The 12,999-nt window shown below is 43.8% G+C and overlaps 1 long non-coding RNA gene across 1 annotated transcript in view; it reads left to right on the top strand.

Annotated features, from left to right (window-relative positions):
• LOC144588255 (uncharacterized) overlaps nt 1–6,169 on the top strand; it is a 379,338-nt gene extending 373,169 nt beyond the window's left edge. Inside the window, exon 2 of the long non-coding RNA XR_013543708.1 lies at nt 5,902–6,169. This is a non-coding gene — a long non-coding RNA (uncharacterized LOC144588255). The remainder of the gene's footprint in view (nt 1–5,901) is intronic.
• The last annotated feature ends 6,830 nt before the right edge of the window (nt 6,170–12,999 follow it).

Genomic DNA, 12,999 nt, shown 5'->3' with positions numbered 1-12,999 from the left:
GGAGAGGATTTTGATTTGAAATATATGGAGAGCAGCCGGAATGTACTGGTTGCCACTGTTGAAGTGGAAACGGGCGACTGCATTTAAATGTGGCATGGCAGACGAAATGGCAGTTTTACAATGGTGAGTCCAGCTGAGTCGGGAGTGGAAGGTGATCCCCAGATATTTGAAAGTCTGGACTTGCTGGAATGATAGATTACCAATCTTCCAGGCTGTCGGGGCCCAGGATTTCGAGAAAACCAGGATTTTTGTTTTCTCGGGATTGATTGATAATTCATTGGAGAAGCAGTATTCTTGGAAAGAGGATAGCAGAAGTCGGAGGCTAGGTTTAGTGACAGACAGCAGTACTGCGTCGTCTGCATAAAGAAGAATAGGTACAGGTACTCTATGAAAATTCCAAGTGTGATCCATCCTAAAATTGTTCTAAATTCTAATAATTATTTCTCTCACATCCTTGGCTTCCAATTATTCCTGAGAATATCCGTGCTACCATCATGAAAAGAAAAAGAAAAGAAAAGAAAATGCATTTCAGCCACTAACAACACCATAAAAAGTTTAGAATCTATACAAATATATATTCCATATCAAAATTTCATATGGTATCAACATTTCAGAGAATAAGTATGTTCAAGTATCTCATCTTCTATATTTAAGCGTGTTGCAATTCGTTTCTTTATATATATATATATGCCTTAAAATCATCAAATTCTAATGTTATATTCATCATAAACAGAGTCATAAGGTATATTTATCTAGCTTAGTAATCTCCCGTGCTCTATTAAGACTCTATTTTCCATCGACACATACATGTATTTCATATCCAGATTTTACCTTTCACCAATAATTCAGAAATTATCCAGATCTCTCATAACATTATTAACCTACAGTTGATTTACCTCTTAAAGTATACCTTAAAAGTCCTCAATTTCTAATATTATATTCATCATGCATATTTCAGATTACACAATTAATAATTCTTAATTGTCATTTATCTCCAAATATAATCAGAATTGTTTTATTATTATAATCATCAATTATTCCTTTTTCCTAATTTTATAATACCATCTATGGAACCCAGTTAAACTATTTTGTCTCTGATTTGGATTCCCAATCATCATAATTTGCCATTGAAGCCAAGCAATGCCTGGTTTGTAATCATCCCATCTCCCTTTACGCCTTTTTTCACTTTTCTGATTCCCATATTCACCCATCAAATTAGGACACATCTCTTTTTCACCCCTCTGGTTCTCTTTCTCACAATACCCCTCAGTTTTCCTAACCTGCTTTTTAAGGATTTTGCACTCCTTTCTAAAAACCAATAAATCCACTCTTTCTTGTGCTACTGAAATGAGCTGATCTCCAGCTTCTGTTTCAGTACGCTGTTCTTGCGGAGATTCCCAATTCTCTGGTTTTTTTCTTCAGCTCCGAAAGTACAGTCTGGAGTTCCAAAAACTGCTCTTGAAGACAGTTCATAATGTTGACTTCCATATTCTGAAAGGCATTTATAATCTCTCCGGTTGTATCCATCCTTATTGGAAGGTAGATAAAGAAAGATGCCTTCTAATCCCTGAATTCAAAATATGCACCTCATTTGGAGAAACACAGCTTGCTTGCTTCTTCGGGCCGAGGGGCTATAAAGTACTTATGCAGTAAAAGTCGAGACCTCAGCAGTGCTTGTTATAGAGAATACTTCCAAATTTGGTTTGTTTTGCTTCTCCCAGCCGAAAGTCATAAAGTACTTAAGTAGTATAAGTCAGTTCCTCCACAGAGCTAATGATTTATACTGTCCCAGACTCCAGCTTTCTCCAGCTTCGGTTATAAATTATAAAATCAGTACTAGTAAGTTAAAGTCCACCTCTAACAGAATCTCCTTAGATCTTCTTTTCTTCCCTTTTTTATTATTATTATTGTAAAAGTTCATAAAAGTTACTATGAATGTGTTCCCATCGAGGACAGGAGGTAGATAACGAAAGTCTCTGTTCTTGTCTGCTCCAGCTCCTCTCTTCAGGTGTGACACAGTAATAAAATACCAACCTGTTTGGGTTTAAAGCTTATTTGCTGCTTCAAGATTACACTATCTTCTCAAAATCAGTCGCTTAAGTTTATTTTGTACTTACAAGCGTTGAAACTAATTGGCTCTGTTGATGCAGTCCTTCATAAATCTTCGTGCTTCTCTCTCCTGCCATGGAGCTTTTACAGCTAGGACAACCATAAAAAATGGCATTGACAGAATCCTTTTGTCTAGAGAAGGAGTAATCTGAGGAGGTGGTTGCTTTCCACCCCCCAGAAGTCCTCTGCTCTCTTACGACCCAAGGGAGGGCTTCTCCTCGCCCCCCTACCTCCCCAGTTTCCCGAGGGGATTCTGGATTCTCGGCATGCAGCAGAAATCTGGAGAGCTCCAGATTTCTTGCTGCCTCATTGTTTGTAGCTCTGCCCCTGTCCAGTAGCTGAGCCACTATTTATTCCCTCAGTCTTTTAGTACACACGGACCTGAAGAATGCTTTTTGTTGTTGTTGCTTTCACCTTTTTTGTCCTTGTTGGAATTGTACCTTTAGAATTTCCTTTTTTAGAAACTACCACCCATCTTTTCATGATTTGGGTGCTTTCTGCTCATGGGTAGATACATAGGTCGTTCATATGTTTCTTTGCTTTTAGCCACCCAGAGTGGCTTCCATGTTTCTTTTGTTTTTTGCCCAGTTATTTCAATCCAGATGCTCTTAACTTTGTATATGCAGCTTCGTTCTCAGCCTACAGAACTGTTTTAGGATTTTCTGTGTTTCTGAAAAGATTGCAGAGCCCTGTAACAAAACATTTCTTTTTAAAAATGGGCCTTTTGCTGGATATTAAAAAAATCATAAACTGATTTAAAACTACAGGCAATCTGTCTTTTAAAGGAATCTTTACCACCCTATTAATTTGTTTGGCAGTGTAGATAACAAAGACACGGAGAAGATTAAGCTTCTAGTCCATGTTTTGCTAATGTGAAGTCCCAAAAGCAGTGGAGGGGGAAATGGGGAGGGATGTGAAGTGGTGGAATGTGAGCAAGAAATAGGTGGCCAAAGATCCCAGGCAGGGATACATTATGACATGAGGACCATAAGATGCTGGGGGTGCCTGGGGAGGACGAAGAATTGCACCACAGCTGAAACTTGAGGAGGGCAGTCATAGCATGACTGACAAAAGGAAAAGTGGGTATTTTGGCATTTGAATGTATGGAAGACTGATTTGAAACAAGGGAAGGGCCAGTGGAAAGAAATTTGTCATACTGTGGATCAGATTCCTAAAAGACAGAGACAACCCCCCCAATTTTTACAATGTTGATTAGTAACAAACTATATAGAGGTGAGGTGTTTTGTACTATCACCCCCATCACCCCAGAGAGTAACTGTGATGAAAGTTACAGTCCAATGGTTTACGGTAAGCAGGCTACAGGGAGGAATGTGGTTAAAAACTGTTGTACCAAGTTATAAAGTTGTTGGCAGTTTACATTTTCATCCACTTGTTTCTTCCATTTATATCTATTATATACTGACATCTTGAAAAAAATCAACGTAAAGTGGCTTCTTTCATATTCAATCACGGATGACATTATACATATTTGCCCGTTCTCCCCTCTCTGACCTGGAGAACATTTCCCAAAGCCCACTGGTGGTTTACTTTTACACTCACTTCCATCCACATTCCCTGACTTCGAGACAAGCCAGTTTCACATAGTTTTGGTTTGCACTGATCATTCTGGAGTGGGTGGGGGCTCCGCTAAAAACGTTTTAAGGTTTGATGCTTGGCCAAACATTTGAGGGCCTTTCCCCTCTACTTAATTACATCTCATTTTTCTTTCCAGAAGGCATTTAAAAGAGGCCTTGTTTTGCCATATATGAGGCAACAACTTCCTTCAGATAACCACAAGGCTGAAGACAAAAAAGAGAAAGCGCTGTAAATAAATTGCACTGAAACTACAGTATTTTATGTAAGAGCAAGGATGCCTCTACCATTAGACAGAGTAAGGCAACTGACCAGGGAAGCAGGTGGTGGTGGTCGTGGTGGGGTCGTCACTAATGGCAGCTCTTTGGCCATTCCTGCCGAGTTCCTCAGCCATTCTATATTGAAGGACAGAGGTGGGTATACCACTTGGCTTGCCCCATGCTCCCCACACTAGAAGAGTAGCCCTGCTAGGATGAAGCTTTGTGCAGAATAAATCATCTAAAACCTGGCTCCTCCAGCTTCTATTCTTATATTTGTAAACATATTCATTTGCATTGAAGCACACATGACTAAATAGAGATTGTCTGCTTTTTGTAGATAATGTCGCTGGCAGCATCTTGATATGGGGAGACAACTATGATTATGGTAATGATTATAACACATCAGGTTGCTGATAAAGACCTGGATTTTCTTCCGGTCAGTTGGCAAACTAGTGTAAATCAAAAAGTGCTCTAGTTCCACTAATTGCAGCCAGCAATTAGTGTAACCAGCAGTGATGATTACAGGATGCAATTCTAGTTAACCAGCTCAGAGACTGTCATGCTAAGTACACACACATGGACAAGGGCATGAAATGCACCCTACAGGACCTTACTGTGATGTCTGTGTAGAGAGATTTGCCATACATTCTCTTGTATTATTGACATATGTCCAACAGATCAACCTCACTGCGTGACACCATGATCCGAATAAGAGTACGATCTTTGGTCCCCGCTCCCTGAGACACACACAAAGAGAAACTGAGTATGAATTTGTGTCAGAAGACAATCCAGACTTTACAATATATAGTGTTCACTGTCCCAAAAACCAAGGCTTTAAACTGATACTCTATGGTCCAGAAGTGTTAATACTGAGGTTTTCTGTAACTACTCTCCAGCCTTCCTGAATAAGTGCTCCCCAAATGTGTTGGATCACAAAATCCCCAACTAGCACAAGCACAGCGGTGATGGGACTTGTAACTCCACATATCAAAAGGGTGCCAGACTGGGAAAGGCTGGACTTTGTCTTGGTAGATCTTCTTTTTCAGCTTGAAAAACTAGAAGAAAGGGGTTGCCAATTCATAAAGCTGAGATAGGGGAGAGTGAGAGAAAGGGACCCTTCAGCTGCTCCTTGTTTGATGCCATTCCAGTACAAATCTCAGAGAGAGAGCGAGGGATCTCTGTATGGGAGAATGGCAAATAATTCTCCAGACACACACACACACACACACACACACACACACACACACACACACACGCACGCACGCACGCACGCAGAGAGAGAGAAAGAGTAATGTGAAATACTATAGTGTAGCATTTTAACACCTCATTCTGTTTAATGTGTAAGTTGGATAGCATGTTTACATTTCAGTTTGTGATTTTCAATGTTCAGAATGCTAAACACTTAAATTTGTTTAAAATTAAATTGTATTTCAGAATCACGGGGTAGCCTTTCCCCTCAAGTGGCAGTATAAGAGGGATGGAGAATTGCATCCCCCCCACAACCCTATAACGCCTCAAGAATTTACTCTGGCGGGAGCTCTGGGGTGCCCAACTTGCCCTGCTCCTCTGTGCCCATGGCATAGGCTGCAGCAGGAAAGCAGCTTGGCAGTGTGATGATTTGTGTTGTTATGAGATGCTAGAATGGGTTTTGTAGTCATAACATTGTCTTAACAGCATCCATCTTGATTTAAAGTCTGCTCTGTAGTAGGAAAGTTTTTCATGCTGTTTCAGAGAAGCTTTGCTCTCTGGTTATCTCGTTGCTAAGATGAGTAGAGAGCAGAGACTTTCGTAGTCAAAATAAACCTGCCACAAAGTATGATAACAACTGAAGCTCTCATGAGAAAGTTAGGCGGGACAACAAGACCCAGGAGGGGGTGTTCCTTATGAGGAATTCTGGGAAGAAGAAGGAATTTTAAAAATGGAGTTTGATTGAGAAAAGGACAGACATGTGCTTTTTCCCAAAATGGATTATAACTTTTGGATTACGACTGCAATCTAACTTTTCCTGGTGGATCATGGACTATTGAATCACAGGAACGTAAGAAAGACAACGCCTATGCATAATTCTAGCTTAGTATGTTCTCTTGTATTATTTTTCCAGCTGGAGTGGTGGGGGTGATCTGTCTGCCTTGTTATGAAAATGTTTCTAACTGAATTACTTTGCAATAATCTGAATTCTTTTCTGAACCATCCTTTTTAAAATAAAACAGTAATGATTTAGAATTGCTTGCATTGGTTTCTTGAACAGACTAGTGTTTCTGATTTGGCCATGTGTATTTGCTACCTGATATAGAGCCCTGATTAGCCTGAGTTTAAACTCATGGATTTGTCTGTGTGTGTTGCTTTTCTTAATAAAGGAGGTGGATTTGAGGAAGAAGCGTTAGTCAGGGCCTAGCTGAGAGTCTTCGGCTCATCTTAGCTCCTAAAGGACTGACTAAACTTTGGAATCTCTCCATTCTCCGGCAACCCTGTATCTCCTTGGAGATGGGGGATTGCTGACAGGCAGGGCTCCAAAAAACAGGTAGGTTGAACTGCCAAAGCCTACATGTCTTGCCCTCAGAAAGACCTTCTCAGAGTAAAGCACCATGGCCATAGAGACAATCTATGCATAGAACTGTTAGAATCACAGTTTTGAGGCACTTTGGAGATCATGTTGTGGGGTGATGGTGGAATCTTTTAAGGCCTAGGGGAAGATTCACCCTCCAGTCCTTTTACAGCTAAGATGATACCAGGGAGATGCCATGCTTCCTGACATCACCACACACCCAGATGAAGTGCTATCTGGAGTTTCTTCAGTTGTAGCTGAGTGCCAGGCTTTGTCTCTCCTCTGCCTTCCATGTATGCAGCTAGGATGGAGGGTGGCATGCAGGGGAATTCCCCATCATTATCACTAATCAATGATGAGAGAAAACAGTGAGAATTCTGTTTGATGGTCAAGCAATCTAGATGTAAATTTCTAAGGGGAAGGGCCTTCAGCACACAAACTAACTTGTTTACCTGTTTGTTTACATACTAACCAATTAGAGGGAGTTTGTTGTTCCTGGGCTAGGGTAGCTCCACCCCTGTTTCCGGCCCTTTTCACTATGAGGTGTTTAGACCTTCATTGTTGGTCACCATTCTTGCACACGCTTTTCACCTGGAAGGATGTAACACCTCCAGGCTGGCTCCCTGAGCCTGGAGATCCCTCCAGCCATGTGGGCCAAGGAGAAGGACATTGTTTTGCTACTTTCCTCTTTTCTGTATCGACCTGAAACCTTCTGAATGCTTATCCATGTGAGTAGAATATAGAATTCTTTCTTTAATACAAAAAGGCCTCCTGAGTGTTATTTTTAATGCTACTGTTTGATGAAGGGCGGGTACAAAAAGGGGAACTTCTAGCTAATTCTGCCCAACCGGTTGCCACTTCTTGCTGTGCATTTTAGTGGAATTTAAGCAAGTTCCCACAACTCTCAACAGATTCTTCTGTCCACAGGCCTGTACAGCCTAATCCAAGCTGCCAGGACAATCTCTGGGGCACTGTCCTGCTCCAGATTTAAGTTCAGGAGTCAAAAACTTCCTATCCCTAATCTAGTTCAGTGCCTTGCTCAGTGTAGGCTCTAACATGCAGAATGCAACCTCAATGTCCCTGTTGACTTTCAAATGCTGGACACTTCACTAGACACTTCTAGTGATGGGAGAGGCCATCAATATGAGAGGCAAACTGCCCCACTGTCAAGCTGGAGAAATGCGAACTTAACCTGCGAGAAGTTCAGTTCCTGGGTCACATTGTATCTCCCCAAGGCATCCAGATGGACGCAAAGAAGAACGAGATGGTATTGGACTGGCAGAAACCTCGGAATCGTAAGGATGTGCAACGGTTTCTCAGATTTGCGAATTATTACCGTCAGTTCATACCATCTTACGCGGATGTAACCACGCCACTGTCCCGCCTCCTCTGGCCCAAAGAGCCATTCCTTTGGACTCCGGAGGCAGATCATGCCTTTACCACCCTAAAGACCCGTTTTACCACTGAGCCCATCCTACGCTATCCGGATCCCTGGCTACCGTTTACCGTGGAAACAGATGCCTCCAGTGTTGCCCTGGGGGCAATACTGTCCCAGTGGGAGGATCCATCACAACCACTGAAGCCCTGTGCCTTCTACTCCCGGCAGTTCACACCCTCGGAGCGTAATTACAACATCTGGGAGCGAGAACTTTTGGCCATCAAAACGGCGTTCGAGGTTTGGAGGCATTACCTCGAAGGGGCCCGTCACCCAGTCCAAGTTTTGACGGATCAGCGAAACCTGGAACACTTACAAACAGCCCGATGCCTTAGCCAATGCCAAATCCGATGGAGTCTCTTTTTCTCCCGGTTCGACTTCCGTATTACTTATGTCCCGCATACCCAGAATCGGAAAGCTGATGCCTTGTCCCGCTAACCAGAATATGCCGTTCCGGCCTCTGAAGAAACCCCAATTTCACCGATCCTGCCTCCTTCAGTCTTTGCAGCCATAACCACTCGCTCCCTGGCTGAAGAGATTCGAGCCAGCCAAGCTCGAGATTCCTGGGCCAAGCAACGTCTGCAGGAACTTCAAGAGGGCTTGGTCAATGACTTTACTAACGACCAGGGCCTCCTATTACATCGTGGATGCGTATATATTCCTCTGGGGCCCCTCCGAGCTCAGGTCCTCCATCTGACTCATGATTCCCCTCCCGCAGGACATTTTGGTCAATACAAAACTCTGCACTTGCTCACACGAGAGTTCTGGTGGCCCCAAGTTCGAGCTGACGTCGCCCGTTATGTTGGTTCCTGTGAGGTTTGCCGTCGAGCCAAGGACGTACCAGCTAAATCTTCAGGTCTGCTGCAACCATTACCTGTACCGGCTGGCCCTTGGGACACAGTCTCCTTGGATTTAATCACAGATCTCCCGCAGTCACAAGGGTATACCTGTATTTTAGTAATAGTGGACCTGTTTACTACGATGGCTCATTTTGTCCCATGTTCCAAACCTCCCACAGCTCCTGACACCGCCCAACTCTACCTCCATCATGTTTTCCATCTCCATGGTCTCCCGATGCATCTAATTTCTGATCGTGGTTCCCAGTTCACTTCCCGGTTCTGGCAAGCCTTACACTCTAGTTTGGGTACCCAGGTGCACTTGTCATCAGCATATCACCCTCAAACAGATGGACAGACCGAGTGTACAAATGCCACCCTGGAACAGTATCTCTGTTGCTGCACCTGCTATCAGCAAAATCATTGGGCTGCCCTGTTACCCCTGGCAGAATTTACTTACAATAACGCTGTACACACATCTACAGAACAGACACCCTTTGAAGCCAACTATGGGTACCATCCTCGCTTTTTCCCGGCTACTCTACCCTCGACCATGGTTCCTGCTGCCGATGCCCATATACGCGAGTTGCAGGCCATCCTAGACTTACTCCGAGAGCAGCTTCAGCAGGCTAAAGAAGCTTATAAAACAGCGGCTGACCGTAAGCGACAAGAAGGGCCACCTCTGAAACCAGAAGACCAGGTCTGGCTTTCTACTCGTCACCTTCGCCGACCTGGCCGAATCCATAAGTTGGACCCTTGGTTTATAGGACCCTATGTAATCATAGAACAAATCAACCCTGTTTCCTTCTGGCTACAACTTCCAGATACTCTCTCTGTCCACCCGGTTTTCCATCGATCCCTCCTTGTTCCTGTCTCAGCCCCGGGCCCTGCTCGACCCTCGCCCCTGGCTCCACCTCCACCTGTTCTGATAGATGGCGAGGAAGAATATGAGGTCTGTCAAGTCCTGGACTCCCGAATCCACCGAGGGGGTCTTCAGTATTTTGTGGATTGGGAGGGTTACGGTCCTGAGGATCGATCGTGGGAACCCGCCAGTAAGCTACACACCCCTGATTTGATACAGCAGTTCCATGCTACCTACCCTGATCGACCTGGCCCATCTGAAGGGGGGAGTCCTGGGGAGGGGGATAGTGTCATGAGTGCATCCGAAGACCTGGACCCAGAAGGGTTAACTGAGGGTGAAGAGAATGCTGAGAGATCAGAAACACCTGAACCGCCTCCAGATTCTCCTTCCACAGCAGACAAGCTTCGGGCCAGGCTTCGGGAAAGGTATTCTGTAGCAAATTAATTTATTTTCAGCAATTTAGTCCTACCTATCTATTAAAATGTATAATCACAACCCTGTGCTCTGATGGTGATTATTTTGGGGATTTTCTAGGTAGAAATACTCAGCAGTGGTTTCCCATTCCCATTTTCTGAGAGCATCCTGGGACTCTGTGGCTTGCTGAGGCCCCATAAACTGGCTCTTCTGGGATGCACAGTGGGGGATTGAACTCCCAGTCTTTGGCTCCACAGAGACTGAGCTATCCAGCCAGCAATTTAAAAAAGGTATACAGCTATTCCTAGGTAGGTGGGGCTCATTGGAAGGCAGGATATCTAGGAGAAGGAAAACTCTGATTTCAAACCTCCACTGCCTTTTGTCTATATCCACCAATGGAAAAGGCTTCAGGAGTTAACCCTGAGGCAAAATCTGGAGCCGGAGTCCTGGAGGCAGTTTGTGACTGTGTACAGTCATGCTCTGGCAACTCCTGCAAGTCACTGAAACCAGTTGTATTGGCTCTTCCCTTTCCATTGGACTATTTCAGTGACATGGAGAGGGAGGATTTTCTGCTTGGGTAACAGGTTATTCTCCATATTATTTTACCCAGGCTTTGTGCTCTCGAGAGGACACTCCAGCTTCGCATACAGCATTGAAACAACATGGGAGTCTTCGCTCGATTGGCGTAGAGCATGATGCCAGGGGCTACTTCTGATGGTGGGAGAGGTCATTGCACCTCACTAGGTAGCTACTGCCCACCTTAAGCTAGGCAGCCCCCAGTCAGTAAGGTGATGTCTCGCCATGGTCTGTTAACCTCGTAAGGTATGTGGGGTTTAGGGCTAAGCCAACAAGCAGATTGCCAACCCTGTACCATGCAACAAACATAAGAAACCTTCTGCCCTAAAGTTGGGCACCTGGAATGTTTGGAAAATGGCCCCTGGCTTTTCTGACTACCTGCAGGAAATAGATTACGTGCACAAGACAGCTGTCTTTGACATGGACATGAGTAGGCTGCAGATGGACATTGTTGTCCTGCAAGAGATAGGATTGCCAGACATGGGATCTGTGAAAGAAAAAAACCTGCTCATTCTTCTGGCAGGGAAAACCATTGAATGAGACCAGGGAATATGGTGTTCGCTTTGCGGTTAGAAATAGTCTGCTGAGATCCATTGTTCCATCTACTGCAGGGAATGAAAGAATCCTTTCTCTGCAGCTACATTCACCAGCAAGACTAGTCACCATTACTACCGCATATGCACCAACACTGTTATCTATAGCAGAAGTCAAAGAAAATTCTATGACAACCTGGTAGCTACTACAGTGGGGTCTTGACTTAAGAACGGCTTGAGTTAAGAACATTTTGACTTAAGAACCACTCTCATAGGAAAATATTGACTTGACTTACATACTTAGATTTGAGTTAAGAACTGAAAAAAACCACGTGGGAGGCAGGGAAAGTGCAAAATTTGAACTTTCAGTTAACTGTTGGCCAGTGAAAAGGGTGCCTGTCAGCTTCCTCACTCCTCCCAGCATTTAGAGAGTGGATTGGGAGACAGCCTTCAGACTGCCTGGTACTGTACTGCCTGGACTGTATTTTCCCTGCCTTCCCTGAACCTTTCTTGACCTAAGAAAAAAAGAAACAAAATATCCCCCTCTAGTGGTCGAAGGCAGAATAGCAGCTTCCCATTAGTTTCTATGGACGGAAAAGAGCAGATATGGATCAAATGGTTTTCAATGCATTCCTATGGGAAATGCAGATTTGACCTGAGCACTTTTTGACTTGAGAACTGCCTTCCAATACGGATTAAGTTCTCAAGCCAAGACCCCACTGTACCAAAAAATCACAGAGAGACAGCTACTGTTCATTCTAAGAGACTTTAATGCTAGGGTTGGTGCTGATCACAATTCTTGGCCCACTTGTCTAGGCTGTTTTTGCATTGGAAAGATGAACAAAAATGACCAATGCTTGCTGGGGTTTTGCTGTTATTATGGTTTTTCTGTTAGCAACATGTTCTTTAATACGAAGCTTTGACACAGAGCTTCATGGAGACATCCAAGATCAAAGCATTGGCATCAGCTCAATTTGATCCTCACTAGACACTCTAGCTTTCCTAGTATTGTGATCACACACAGTTGTCAGAGTGCTGATTACAATACTGATCACTTCCTGGAGTAAAACTGTGAATAAAGAGATTGTATCACACGAAAAAGGAAGAAGGACCATGTATTGATATGAGCAAGACTTGAGATCAGAGAAAACTGGAGGAATTTGCCCAAGCGCTTGAGGAAACTCTTCCAGGCCTAGCTGGTGCAAATGTACATGATCAATGGGAACATTTCAAGAATGCTGTTTATAACTCCACCTTGTCCACATTTGGCAAGAAGACCAAAATGATGGCAGATTGGTTCAAAGCCCATTCGGAGGAGTTGATGCCAGCCATTGAGGAAAAGAGAAGAGATGCAGCAGCATGCAAAGCCTGTCCTAGTGAGTACAACTTACAGGTTCTTCGAGTTGCTCATAGCAATGTCTAACAGATAGCCAGGAGATGTTCTAATGATTATTGGCTACAGCATTGCGCTCAAATATAGCAGCAGATACAGGTAACATCAAGGGAATGTATGACAGTATCAAGCAGGCTTTAGGTCCAATACAGAAGAAATCTGCTCCTTTGAAGTCTACTATAGGTGTGATTATCCAAGACCGAGTACAGCAGTTGAAAAGCTGGGTGCGGCACTACTCTGAGCTATATTCTAGAGGGAACATAGTAACTGAAGAGGCACTAAATAACACTGAGTGCCTGCCTGTCCTGGAAGATTTGGACAGCGAACCAACTTTAGCAGAAATTAAAGCAGCCTTGGATTCCCTTGCCTCCAGCAAGGCACCTGGGAAGGATTACACCTCTGTTGAAGTGTTGAAGTGCTGTAAAGAGACCATCATTACCGAG

This window comes from Pogona vitticeps, chromosome 3 (genome assembly GCF_051106095.1).
Source record: "Pogona vitticeps strain Pit_001003342236 chromosome 3, PviZW2.1, whole genome shotgun sequence".
NCBI lineage: Eukaryota > Metazoa > Chordata > Lepidosauria > Squamata > Agamidae > Pogona > Pogona vitticeps.
The sequence above is the reverse complement of the archived record's forward strand: the minus strand, read 5'-3'. Positions and strand labels throughout refer to the sequence as shown.